Genomic DNA, 12,561 nt, shown 5'->3' on the forward strand with positions numbered 1-12,561 from the left:
CAGGTACTTGGACTATTGTCTAGAAAGGGCAGAATGAAAGAACCACAAACAATTATTCCAAACGACTGATATACCTCAGCTACAACAAAAGCAGAAGTGCTGCACTTTCTTGAGCCCAAGAGCCTTTGATGAAATAGGCCCTAGTCTCGCTTTGATTCAATGAAAGGATGACTTCTACCTATGCAGAGCTTAGGAACAGTATATATTTATATCCTTAAACCGCCCTGCGACAGGCATTAAAAACGGTATTTATGTATTTATTCACCTATAACCCACAATGAATTTGTGATTTTTCCATGGTTTTTGTGATTTTTCTATCGGTCGAAGGACATATGGCCCTACTAGCTCCTCCCCTTTTCACCTCTTTGAGGAATCTGATGGTGATCCGAGACCAGATGGCAACTGCTCTCTTGATGCGCGTGCTTTGTTCCTTGCTTGCCCTTTCCTCCTCCTCCTCTGCTCGTTTGGTGGTTCTCATTTGTCTGTCCTGGGTTGGCACGGCCGGGCAGCTACCAAGGCCCCACACCCCTGCTTCTCCTCCTGGTGCTGCTTGTTCAGCTGCCCTCGCCAAGCATGCAAACAGTGACAAGAGGAGATGGGGACAGGATACCTCCCTTGCCTTGTGCGCTCTCTCTCTCTCTCTCTGGGGGGTTGTGCAGATTGGCTCCACAGCAGGGAGGCAGAACCTCTTTCAGCCCAAGGACTGAATTCAGTCTCAGAGAAGCTCTCAGGATCACATTCCAGTGGTGGGCGGGGGCAAAGGCAAAAGGGGAAGGACACCGCCCCCCCAATGCCAGCACACTTTAGTTTAACGCTCTTGCAGCCAGCCACCAAGCCTAAGGAGAGGCAGTTTTAGAATGTGTGTGTGTGTGGGGGGGGGGAAGCTGCAAAAAAGCCGGGAAACCACCAAACTATGGGTATTTGAGGGGAAGGGGTAGCGCCAGGGAGAGGGGCGTGGCCTTCTAGGGAACCCTGGAGGCTCAGAATTTGGCCTCTGGGCCTGAAGTTCTGCACCCTTGGCCTAGAGGAAGAGACCAGCAGCAAGGAGAAGGTGGAACTACTCAGAGAGAGGAGCCCACAGAGGACATCTTTGTGAAATAAGAGGCTAAGAGGAAGGAGGGATGTATTTGTTGCATTTAAATCCCTTCTGCCCTCCAAGAAACGCAGGGTGGCGCACAAGGTTCTCTCCCTCCTCCATGTATCCTCATAGCATCCTCTGAGGTAGGTTAGAGAGAGTCATCCAGAGCAGGTGTTCCAGCAACCACAGGGACCTCCAAAAGGGCCTGCGAAGCTCTCCATTCCCTGCCCTCTTCAAAAAACATATTTTTTTTAATAAAAACCTCAGAAAATATTGGTCTTCTTTCTCTCCCTTTCTCGCCTCGAGCCTTGCTCTTTCTCTCTCCTCTACCCCTTCACTTTGCTATTTCCCTCTTCCTCCCAGCCTCTAGCCTCACTATTTCTCCCCCCCCCATCCACCTCTTTAGCTCACTTTTGACTAGCCAGGCTCCCACAGCAGCCCTTATGTGACTAGCCACATCCTCCGTGGGAGCTATTTTGTGGTGGTGCCCACAGCAGTTTCTCAAATTTCCAAATGTGCCCACAGGTCCAAAAAGTTTGGGGACTCCTGATCCAGACAGCTTTATGGTTGAGTGGAGATTTGAACCTGGGTCTATCTGGTCCTGGTCTGGCACTCTAACCTAGTCTTCTCCAACCTGGTGCCCTCCACATGTTTTGGATTACAACTCCCAGCATTCCCCAACCATTAGCCATGCTGGCTGGGGCTGACTGGAGTTGAAGTCCAAAACATCTGGAGGGCATCAGGTTGGGGAAAGGCTGCTCTGTATTACACCCCATCTTTATTAACAGTGAAATGAAACAAAGTTTACCACTATGAAAAACGGACCTACAATGGGAGGATTTCATGTGATTCTGGCTGTTTCACCATAGTTTGTTGGCAGCTAGTTCTGTAAGTGATGGCTAGATAGCATCACGGATGCAATGAATATGAACTTGAGCACACTCCGGGAGAGAGCGGAGGACAGGAAGGCCTGGCGTGCCGTGGTCCATGGGGTCACGAAGAGTCGGACACGACTGAACGACAACAAGTTCTGTAAGTGGCAACTATGAGGATGTGGATGGTGGTGGGAGAAGGCCTCAATGTCCTATCCATAATCAAAGTGACTTGTTGGCAAATCCCATTTATATATCCAGTGAAGCTTCCATACCCATCTTTTGCTTCTAGAGTGACAACCGGAGGTCTAGATAGCACAGCTCTGAGAGCTAGATTTGGCTCATGGGCGTCCAGTTGCTGGCCCCTTATTTCTAATCATACATAACCACAAATAAGTTATAGTAAGTTGTCGCCTCAAAGTGACATTTCCCTGTAAAAATAGTGTACTCTTAGGCTTAAGGCCAATTTCAGCTACTGTTGAGTATGTGGTGGCCTCTTGAAACCCCTGGATGTGTTACATCCGTCTCTGTGGCCAGCCATGTCCACCATTGGGCTTTCTGGACATCACTGTGCAATACGCAAAAGAAGAATGAATAAGGCAGGCATACAATTAACACAAAGTTAGGGGCAATGTTCTAAATAAACCTAAGTGGAACTTTGTACAAATTAAGTTTCAAAACCATATTTTCCCAGTTGACCTTTTGTGTCAAAGCATGCTCTGGAGGCACCAAATTCACATAGTTGAAGGCAAGTAGATCTGGGTCTGATCAGCACGTGGGTGGACGCCTTCCTCAAAACTCTATGAACACTGCCTTGCGTTCCAAAGAAGAAAGGTTGGGTAGAAATGTACAGTGGAAGCTGGTGGCTCTGATGTCAGCTGGCTGGCGAATCCGCTCTGAGTTTCAGGCAGAACCAGTCAGAACTCTAGAGGAGCTCTCCAAGGTGCTTCCGCACCTTGGAGATCTCCTCTAGAGTTCTGACTGGTTCTTCCTGAAACCCGGAGAGGATTTGCCAGCCAGCTGACATCAGAGCCACCAGCCTCCATCGGAAACGTATTGCATAAATGAAGAATGTCAGTGTGTGTTGGCATGAGTCTTTAAAATGTTGTCAGTTCCAACATCCAGTGACCAGTATCTCAGATCTGCCGCCGCATTGTGGGATTTCTCAGTCACATTCAAAATATGAAAAATGGATCCCGCATTTTTAATGTTTTAACATCTGCACCTGGGAAGTGGACGTGTGAATATTTGGAATTATTTTGCTGTCAGATTTGAAATGGGTGTATTTAAGTTTGCTTTGGCTCTAATGCAGGGTTGTTGAACCCCAGGCCCGTGGGCCAAATCTGGCCCTCCTGGATTCCCCAGGTGGCTGCACAGTGCCAGTTCTAGGTTTTTGAGGTTCCTAGGGCAAGGCACCCTCAATGGGCCCCTCCCTCAGTGAGTCTACCTTATCGCCACCATTGTCACCAGCTGCTGTTGCTCCTTATCCTCTTTCTCCTCATTGCTACCACTCGCTTGCTTGACAAGAAGAGAGCCAGTGAGCAAGTAGGCCATGGCATCTCCTGCTCCTCCTTCTCACCACTGTTGTTGTCTGGGCCAGAGCGAGAGGCAGGTGAGCAAGCAGGCTGCAAGGGTGAAGAGGAAGAGCAACTCCAGGGGGTTGTTGTCAGTGGGCCCCTGCTGGTGTATGGGCCCTCGGCAGGCACCCAACCATGCCTACCCTTGACACAGGCCCTTTCCCCAGGCCACGCCTCCTTTTCCCAGATGGCCAATTGTTTGGTGGTTTCTTGGCTTTTGTGCAACCCCACACCCCCAGCCCAATTCTAAAAGGTTGAAATGTCTTTTCTGAGACTTAGTGACTGGCAGTGAGGGCTTTAAGCTAAAATATGCTGGTACTGTTGGTATTTTTGGTTTTGCCCATCTTTTGCCTTTGTTTCCACCTACCACTGGAAAGCAGCCCCTAAAACCTTCCCCAAAATTGAATTCAGCTTTCAGGCTGAAAGAGGTTCAACTCCCCTCCTCTGATGTATGCCTTTAAAACAGAGAGAAACCACAGAGCCGTTCCTGCTTTTTCTCTTGCCTTCTTTTGAGGGATTAGTACAATAAAAGATAGCGTACGTTCACCGTCACATGCAATGTGAAGTTATATCTTCCCTTCCTCTCCTAGAGGAGTTCTCTAGGAAAATGATAATGATAATGATAATAATAATAATCTGCCTACAACAAGAAGTCAATATTTATGCTTTTTCTTTTCTTCCAATTATACAGTCTGAATGTCATCATAGATATATCTTGAGAATGATCACTGTGGCTATGAATGTCAGTCAATAAGATAACATTTTTGTTTTTGTCTTTGAAACTGCCATTGTGATGAGGAAATTCAGTTGGCAGACCAGAAAGGAATCACAACACCATCTATTTATTTCATAATACTTAATCATTTTCATGGGATTCTCTGCTTCTGCTCTGATACATCACCAGTTCACACTGTTTCAAATTCCAGTATTATCAAAGCAATTTTAAAAGGAGAACGGAAAGCTCTAATGGGTCGCTTGATTGTTTTCAGCAAACCACAAGTCAGGATTTTCTCATGTATATAAGCAACAATAAAGGAAATTGAAATGAGCCTGGACTTCCTCCTTTTGATGCTTCCTCTCCCTCCTCGACAAACAAATAACTGTTTCTGTTTGCAGATCAATATCTTTGGTATGAACCAGTGATTTCGAACTATGTTCCATGCAGCTCCCTGGAAGCTGATTGGGATTTCCCTGTTAGAAGAACAGAAATGATGGACTTGCTTTCCTGAAAAGCAACAGGTGCTTCCAGATGAGACATTTATGATTTATTTATTTATTAATTACATTTCTACACTGCCCAACAGCTGAGGCTCCCTGCACAGTTCACAACAATTAAAACCATAAAATACAGCACAATAAAACATAATATAGAACTTAAAAGTTTAAAAGTAGTATGTAAAACCAAAGTAAAACCCAACAGCAGCTACAGCCCAGGGAAAGCCTAGGTGAAAAGGTGCATCTTTAGGAGGCGCTTGAAAGATGCCACATTTTCTGCCTCCCGAACTGCACAGGGGAGGGTTTCCCAGCGGGTGGGTGCCACTACAGAGAAGGCCCGCCATTGACGGTCTTCATGGAGACATTCCTTTTGTTTTGGAATGACCATCAAGGCCTCCTCTGATGAACTTAGATGTTGCCTGGGTATATATAAGGGAAGGCGGCCAGCTAGATATCTTGGTCCCAAGTTGTTGAGGGCTTTATATGATGGACTTCTTCACACGGAGCTTTTATCCTGCTACTGAGATTACTCACTGAGATTTTATCTGAGAAAAAACTCACTGAGATTTTATCCTGCTACTCTTATCCTGCATAAAATGGAGCTGTGTTTTCCAGCCATGAAAGCTGGTTCCAGAAAAGTGAGTTGTGTTTAGTAAGAATTACATCTGGCCCTGCCTTCTTTGCTTTCTCAGTCCTTGGCTCCGCCCTGTGCCCTCATTTTTTATTATTTTTATTTTATTTATTACATTTCTATACTGCTCCATAGCCAAATCTCTCTGGGCGGTTTACAAAAGTTAAAACATTAAAGTACAATATACAAAGTTTAAAAGCCATTTACATAAAAGCACAGGACAATATATACAAACAACATATAACTAAAACAACTTTGAACTAAAAACAATTTAACAAACAATAAAAATAAACAATAACAATAAAACCACACAGCTTAAAACCACACAGCTTAAAAACAGTATAATCAGCAAAAAAAAAAAAACCCCAAGAGTTCCAAACAGGGAAGGCCTGCTGAAATAACAGCGTCTTTAATGCCTGCTTAAAGAACCTCAATGCGGTCAGCAGGCGCATTTCAACCGGCGGGTCATTCCGCAACTGAGGAGCGGCAAAGCAAAAGGTCCTCTTGCGTGTGGCTGCCAGTCTCACATTAAGCAGCCGCAGCAGATAGCGCTCAGAGGACCTTAGGTGGCGGACTGCTACACAGGGGAGAAGGCGCTCCCTTAGCCCCACCCACTGCTGGAATGTGTACCCCTCCTCTGAGACCCTTTCCAAGTTGGAATACGGTCACTGGTCTGAAAAGGTTCACCAACCTTGGTCTGCACAGTCATTGCCAAATGGGCAATCTCTTCAGCATCTCCTCCATAATAGGGCTGAGGTCACGGTTTGCGTCTGCTGATAAGAAATCAGAATGATACTATGGCAGCCCAAGTATAAGGCAATTGGATCTGGCCACTCTAGCAAATTATAGTTTTAAGCAAGGGCAGGAAAAATGTTGCCCGCAATTTCGCCTCTCTGTAAAAAAAAGTTGTTTTCTGTTGTAACACAGAGACGCGTGCCACATACATTGGTCTGGGACAGCCAATGGCTGTGCTGGCTGGGGATGATGGGAGTTGTAGTCCCACCACTTCTGAAGGGCGCCGGGTTGGGGAAGGCTGGTCTGGGGGTGGGTAGTATGCAAATGGTCCAGCCAAAAGCTATTCGGAGAAGCAGTGGGAGAGCTCTCAATAGATATCTAATCCAACACAACAAAGTGTTATAAGCACCCCGGCCACGGAGGCATTACCTAAAAAAGAGAGAAAAGAGGACACATATTTGCAGAAACTAGTCGTCTGTCAAGTAGGGCACATAGACACACTAGTTGCAAGTTGGGTTGACTACAGAAGGCGGTATGGTAGGGCAGACTGCTGGGACTCTGAGGCTGTCAGGGGGCCCACCGAGGAGGTTTGTGGAAGCTGGATAAAAACACTTGAGCAAAGGCATCACCCAATCTTTTCTTTCCCATTCATTTTAATTAGCATCAGACCAAAGGCCTATTTAGTCCAGCATTCCATTCATGCAGAGAGAGCAGCATTGGTATGGAGAATGGTAGAACTGCCCTCTTAAGAAGTTGATTCCCCTTGCAAAAGAAGAATTTGGCATGTGGCTTAGCTAGCTTTCATGCTGCTGTTGCTTGTTCCATAGGGCTCATGCTAAGAATGACGTCTGAACTGTGAGCTGGGAAGCCTTCATTCGCTTCTGAGTTCTGCCACAAACTAACTGGATGTGAACACAGAGTAAAGAATAACATCAAAAGAACGTGGCCCCCGCTGAATGTAAAGCGCAGTGCCAGTGAAATAATAGCTTTCGCTAAGACCAGACGCCATTCAGAAGGCAGCATGCAAGCTTTTGGATTGCATAGGACTCATTCTCGTCCTGGATGTTCAAGAAAAGAAAGCAATTTTAAGGGGAAAAAATACATATATTGAAATATTGCCCTTAAACAGAGAATGATGTAAGGTATGAGTGCCCTCTCCTGGTCATCTGTTGTAAATGACCATTTTAAACCATAATTTTGGTTGTGTTCACTCACTGGTTAGCCCATTTCAAGTCTGTGTTATTTGTAGAGATGTGAAGGCTTGGAAAAAACTTGGAAACACACACATACACAAGGGAAAAATTGGGGGAAACCTATTTCCCCCTCAATTTTTTTTCTCCCAAATTTGGCGTTTCCCCCTACATTTTTCTAGTTCCCCCCCCCCCACTATTTCTGGGTTTTCTCCCCCAGGCCTTCGCATCTCTAGTAATTTGCACTATAATACAATGATTTCCATTATCTCCTGATGGCTAAAGCAAGGTGAAGTCTTTCCCTGGAGGTATTAATTTCTGTGATGTGGTGTGCATTTCATTTCATGTACATACATGGGCAGTGAGATGTTCTGTATGTGAATTTCATGCAAACCCCTACAGGGAAATGTTTCCCCATCTGAAGAAGCTCCAGGAGAGCGACTGTCGCTCAGTGGAAGAGCCCCTCCTTTGCATGCAGAAGGTTCCAGGTTTGATCCCCAGGCACCTCCAGGTGGGGCTAAGAAAGAATCCCACCTGAAACTCTGGAGAGGCACTGCCAGTCGGTGTTGACACTACTGGGCCAGATAGACCAATGGTCTGGCTCACTATGAGTCAGCTTCCAGTGTTCGTATGAGACGGATCTGGGTGTGCAGCTTTCATTCTTGTTTTGGCAGTTCTCCCCACACCATAGCAATCTGCAATCCCTCTTTTCAAAAGTAGTAACTTTTAAAAGCAGTTTGGTTTGGCAAGGATGGGGAGTAAAGTGGCCATTTGTGCATCACCAAAAAGAAGAGAATTCATGACCAAAAAAGGGGGCAAAAGAGGCCACAGATTCATATAGGATTTACGTGTGCTAATTTGTATGTTTAGATGCAGATCTCGAAATAATGACTGTAAGGTAAATAGGAATGCAATGCATCTTTTCACAGTGGGGAAGACTGTGGCCAAGAGACTTGTGCCCAGCTCTCCCTTCTTATGGACCCTTATCTTTAAACTAGAGGAGACCTTCAAACAGAGGACTGTCCTCTGTAAAGTAGGGCACATGGCCACCCTAGGAATTGAAACTGTTTAGAGGGCTGACCCTCTAAACTAGGCAGACGGAGGTGTCCTCCTTGGGCAGCTGATACTGGATGGGGGGCAGTGGTGGCAGTCGCCCCAGCTGTTGCGCCTGAGTCCACTCAGAAGGACAGCGCTGGATGTGCCACACAGCCTGCTCCGCATCCCCTAAGCAAGCCGGCTGCCAGGGCTGGCGTCGAAGGAAGGCATGGCTGGGCGCCTGTTGAAGGCCCACCCCGCAGCAGGGGACCATTGACAAGAGTCCCCCTGGAGTTGTTCTTCCGCTTCACCATTGCAAGCTGCTGGTTCACCTGCCTCTTGCTCTGGCCCAGACATCGGTGGTGGTAAGGAGGAGCGGAAGGTGCCACGGCCTCCTTGTTCCCTGGCTCTCTGCCTCTCAAGCAAGCAAGTGGTAGCAATGAGGGGAAAGAGGAGGAGGAGCAAAAGCAGCTGGAGGCCATGGCGGTGAGGAGGTTGACACACTGAGGGAGGAGGCCCACTGAGGGTGTCTTGGCCAAGGGTCCTCCAGAACCTGGAGCCAGCAGTGATCCTATGGGTTCATGCATGCTTTGTCCCATTGTATGTGTGCCTCTGCTGTGCTTACCCATGAGGAATTACTTGTGCAGACCGGTCCTATCCGTGTTGTGGGGAAGGGCACTCAGAAGGAACAGCTACTTGTGGTGGTGGGTTATCGGCTGCAGATCGTGGGCATTGTAGTTCAACACACATGCAGAGCACCAGGTTGGGGAAGACTGACATCAGCCAAGCCCTTGCTTTTCACATTTGCTTTCCAATGTTCCATCTGTTTCCACTGGTCAGCAGCACTGGATGCCCCAGAGGACAGGTAGGCACCGGGTTCGCATGAATCACTAACCCATCGTGGGTGACTGCCCATGGCGGGTTAGCATGTTGTGCGAACCCAGATCGGTTTGATCAGGGAGGTTTGCTTTTCCAAAACAAGCCACCCTGATAACCAACAATACGCAGGAGGGGTTGCTTTTCCTACAGTGGGTCGGTGTGTCATCCGAACCCAGACAGGCCAACCCATCGTGGGTAGAGGGCATCAGGCAGTGAGCCGCTTGGCAAGAGCAGCAGAAAGCCCTGCCGCTCTTGCTGAGTGCAGCTGCAATCGCTCTTTGTGATTGTGGCCAAGCTGCTGCCAGTGTCCCTTCCCCCTTGCCACTGACAGCCCCTCCAATGGTGGTGTCCCCTTCACCCCAGCCGATCCCCCTGCCGCAGCTCTGATCACAATTGTGGTCAGAACCTTTAAATTTTTTTTTTTCCCAGCCCTGTTTTTGCACAAAAATGGAGCCAGGAATTTCCCCCCACACTTCCCCATTCCTTGGGAATGTGTGCTAATGTCTGCCTATTGATATTTTTTTTTCCTCAGTTTTTGTGCTGGTGCACACGTGCGCAATAGCGGGTTAATGGAGAATATCAGCTTGCCCCGCTTGCAGCCCTGTATGTTGTGCTTAGCAATCATACAGGGTTGCAGTCAGGGATAGCCTGTATTTAGTCCACAGTGCCCATTTTTCTGGCTGCCCCACATGCAGTTCCCCTTCTCCATAAAGATTGCTCTCGCTGCTTCGAATTTGACAACTGTCAAACCCAAAGTGGTGAGAGCGATCTTTAGGATTAAGTGGGGTCATGTGCACTTTTACAGGAAGCAGTGGGGAGGCTAGTATGGGGAGGGGTAGAGTAGGTTGGGCACCCCTCTAAAGATGGCATTCCAGCTATTCCAGCAATTTTTGCTGAGAGAGGTGAGAGAGACAGCAGGGCCCCAAAGAAAGACTTCATTTTGGTTCCTCTTCCCTCCCCATTCCTTTTTCCTTGTGTGTCATGTCTTTTTAGATTGTAAGCCTGCAGGCAACAACAGCCATGTTTAATTGATTATATGTAAGCCTTTTTGGCAGAGAAGTGGCATAAAGATATTTTAAACAAACAAACAAATGCATATATAATATGGCACTTAAAAGGATCTACCTTCAGTGTTGGAGAAGCTTTGAAAGGGCATTCACCTTTCCCCCTTTCTTTGGAGCAGTCATTTTTGGGGAGTGGTAATAGAAGGGGATGAATGTACATAGAATTGCATAAATATACACATGGGACTTTTAAAAAAGCAGACAGCAGACCCAGGTGAGGCTGGTGGCTCCAGTTTCAGAGGGGCTGTGATTCCATTCTGGGTTTTAGTCAGGACTAGCCAGAACTATAAAGGAGCTATCCAAGGTGCTGATCCCTATCCCCCAAATAGTTTCCTAAGACGTAATGGTCTTCTTCCCTCTCCTCTTTAGACAACCATGTGTATTCCTTTGGTTGTGAAGTACACAACGCCATTTATCCCCCATCCATGCTCCATCCATTCCATGCTTTACAACTGCTTTTACATTTCTGATATGTTAGAGCAAAAGTAGAAGAAGAAAAGTTTGCCAACTGTGATTTTAAAAAAAGGATAGACTCTGAGCATGTTTCTTTTCACATTTTAAACTCACTTAAACCATGGCATCATCATGACTATGGGAGTAAATTGGAGTTTGCTTCTGCCACCATGATGCTGAACACATTTATTTGGGAATGAGCACCATTTCATTGCAGGAACAGTTAATATCTATTTAAAGTAAAAAATAAAAAAAACAAGCATCTGTAATGTAAATGCCCATCTGGTCACCCCATTATTATAAAATATTTTTTTAAAAAATAAGGACTAAGGAAGGCTGCTAGGACAAACAGCTGGCCCAGGAGCCGAAGCCAGGCTTGTTTGCTGATGCCCTCATCACCTGCTTTTCTCTAGGGGGGAATTTGGTCCCCTCCTGGGCTGCAGCCATAGCTGCACCACTGGGAACACATCACCAAAGTCGAATTGGATTGGAAATAGATGAGCATGTGGAAACAGAAAGTCATTCTTGGTGGCGGTGCCCACCCTCTGGAAAACCCTGCCCCGTGCAATTCACCCAGGCTTAGACAAAGCTTGCATTATTTATTTATTTATTTAAAACATTTGTATCCTGCTCTATATCATTAAGATAGGGCAGTGTACAGATTAGTTTAAACAGTATAAAACAATGAATAATTTAAATGGCTAAAAGCATATTAAACCATTAAACCAGCTAATACCAATTAGAAAATCTAAAACAATAAAACTGTTAAAACAGGGTGCAACTTCAGGGAATTCAATTAGTCCTCAAAACCTTTGGTGAAAAGCCATGTTGTAACTTGGCACCAAAACAAAACCAACATCTGCGCCAATCGGGCCTCCAAGGGGAGGGCATTCCATAACCGGGGTGCCACATCAGAGAAAGCCCTCTCTCACGACCCACCATAGTGTATGTCTTACACTGGTGGGATGCAGAGGAGGTCCCCTCTAACAGATCTCAATCCTCTGGCAGGCATATATAGGGAGAGGTGCTCCCTCAAATATCAAGATTTTTGAGTTTGACTGAAACTCAATCCAGACAAGACGGAGGTACTGTTAGTGGGTGGTTCGTCTGCCCGGCTAGGTGATATTCAACCTGTTCTGGAGGGGGTTGCACTCTCCCTAAAGGATCAGGTTCGTAGTTTGAGGGTGCTCTTGGATCCAGAACTGTCACTTGAGGCACAGGTGAACTCAGTGGCATGGAGCACTTTTTATCAGCTTAGGCTGGTATACCAACTACGCCCTTATCTGGACAGAGATAGCCTAGCTACAGTTATCCATGCTCTGATAACTTCTCGTCTGGATTACTGCAATGCGTTATACGTGGGGCTGCCTTTGAAAGTGGTCCGGAAACTTCAGCTGGTCCAAAATAGGGCAGCAAGATTGTTAACAGGGACTGGCCTGCGAGCTCATATTACGCCAGTACTTTTCCAGCTGCACTGGCTGCCAGTCCATTTCTGGGCCCGATTCAAAGTGCTGGTATTAACATTTAAAGCCCTTAACGGCTTGGGGCCAGGTTACCTGAAGGATCGCCTCCTCCCATATGTGCCTGCCCGGACCTTAAGATCATCATCAGCGGCCCTTCTCCGTGAGCCCCTGCCAAAGGAAGTGAGGCGGGTGGCTACTAGGAGGAGGGCTTTTTCTGCTGTGGCACCCCGGCTCTGGAATGAGCTCCCTAGTGAGGTTCGCCTGGCGCCTACACTGTATTCCTTTCGGTGCCAGGTGAAGACCTTTTTATTTTCCCAGGCATTTTAGCTTTCTAAATTTTTATCTTTGCTGTTTTAAATCTGTATTTTA

Source organism: Heloderma suspectum, chromosome 2, assembly GCF_057233095.1.
Source record: "Heloderma suspectum isolate Gila_16-S chromosome 2, 16-S_ref, whole genome shotgun sequence".
In the NCBI taxonomy this organism is placed as follows: domain Eukaryota; kingdom Metazoa; phylum Chordata; class Lepidosauria; order Squamata; family Helodermatidae; genus Heloderma; species Heloderma suspectum.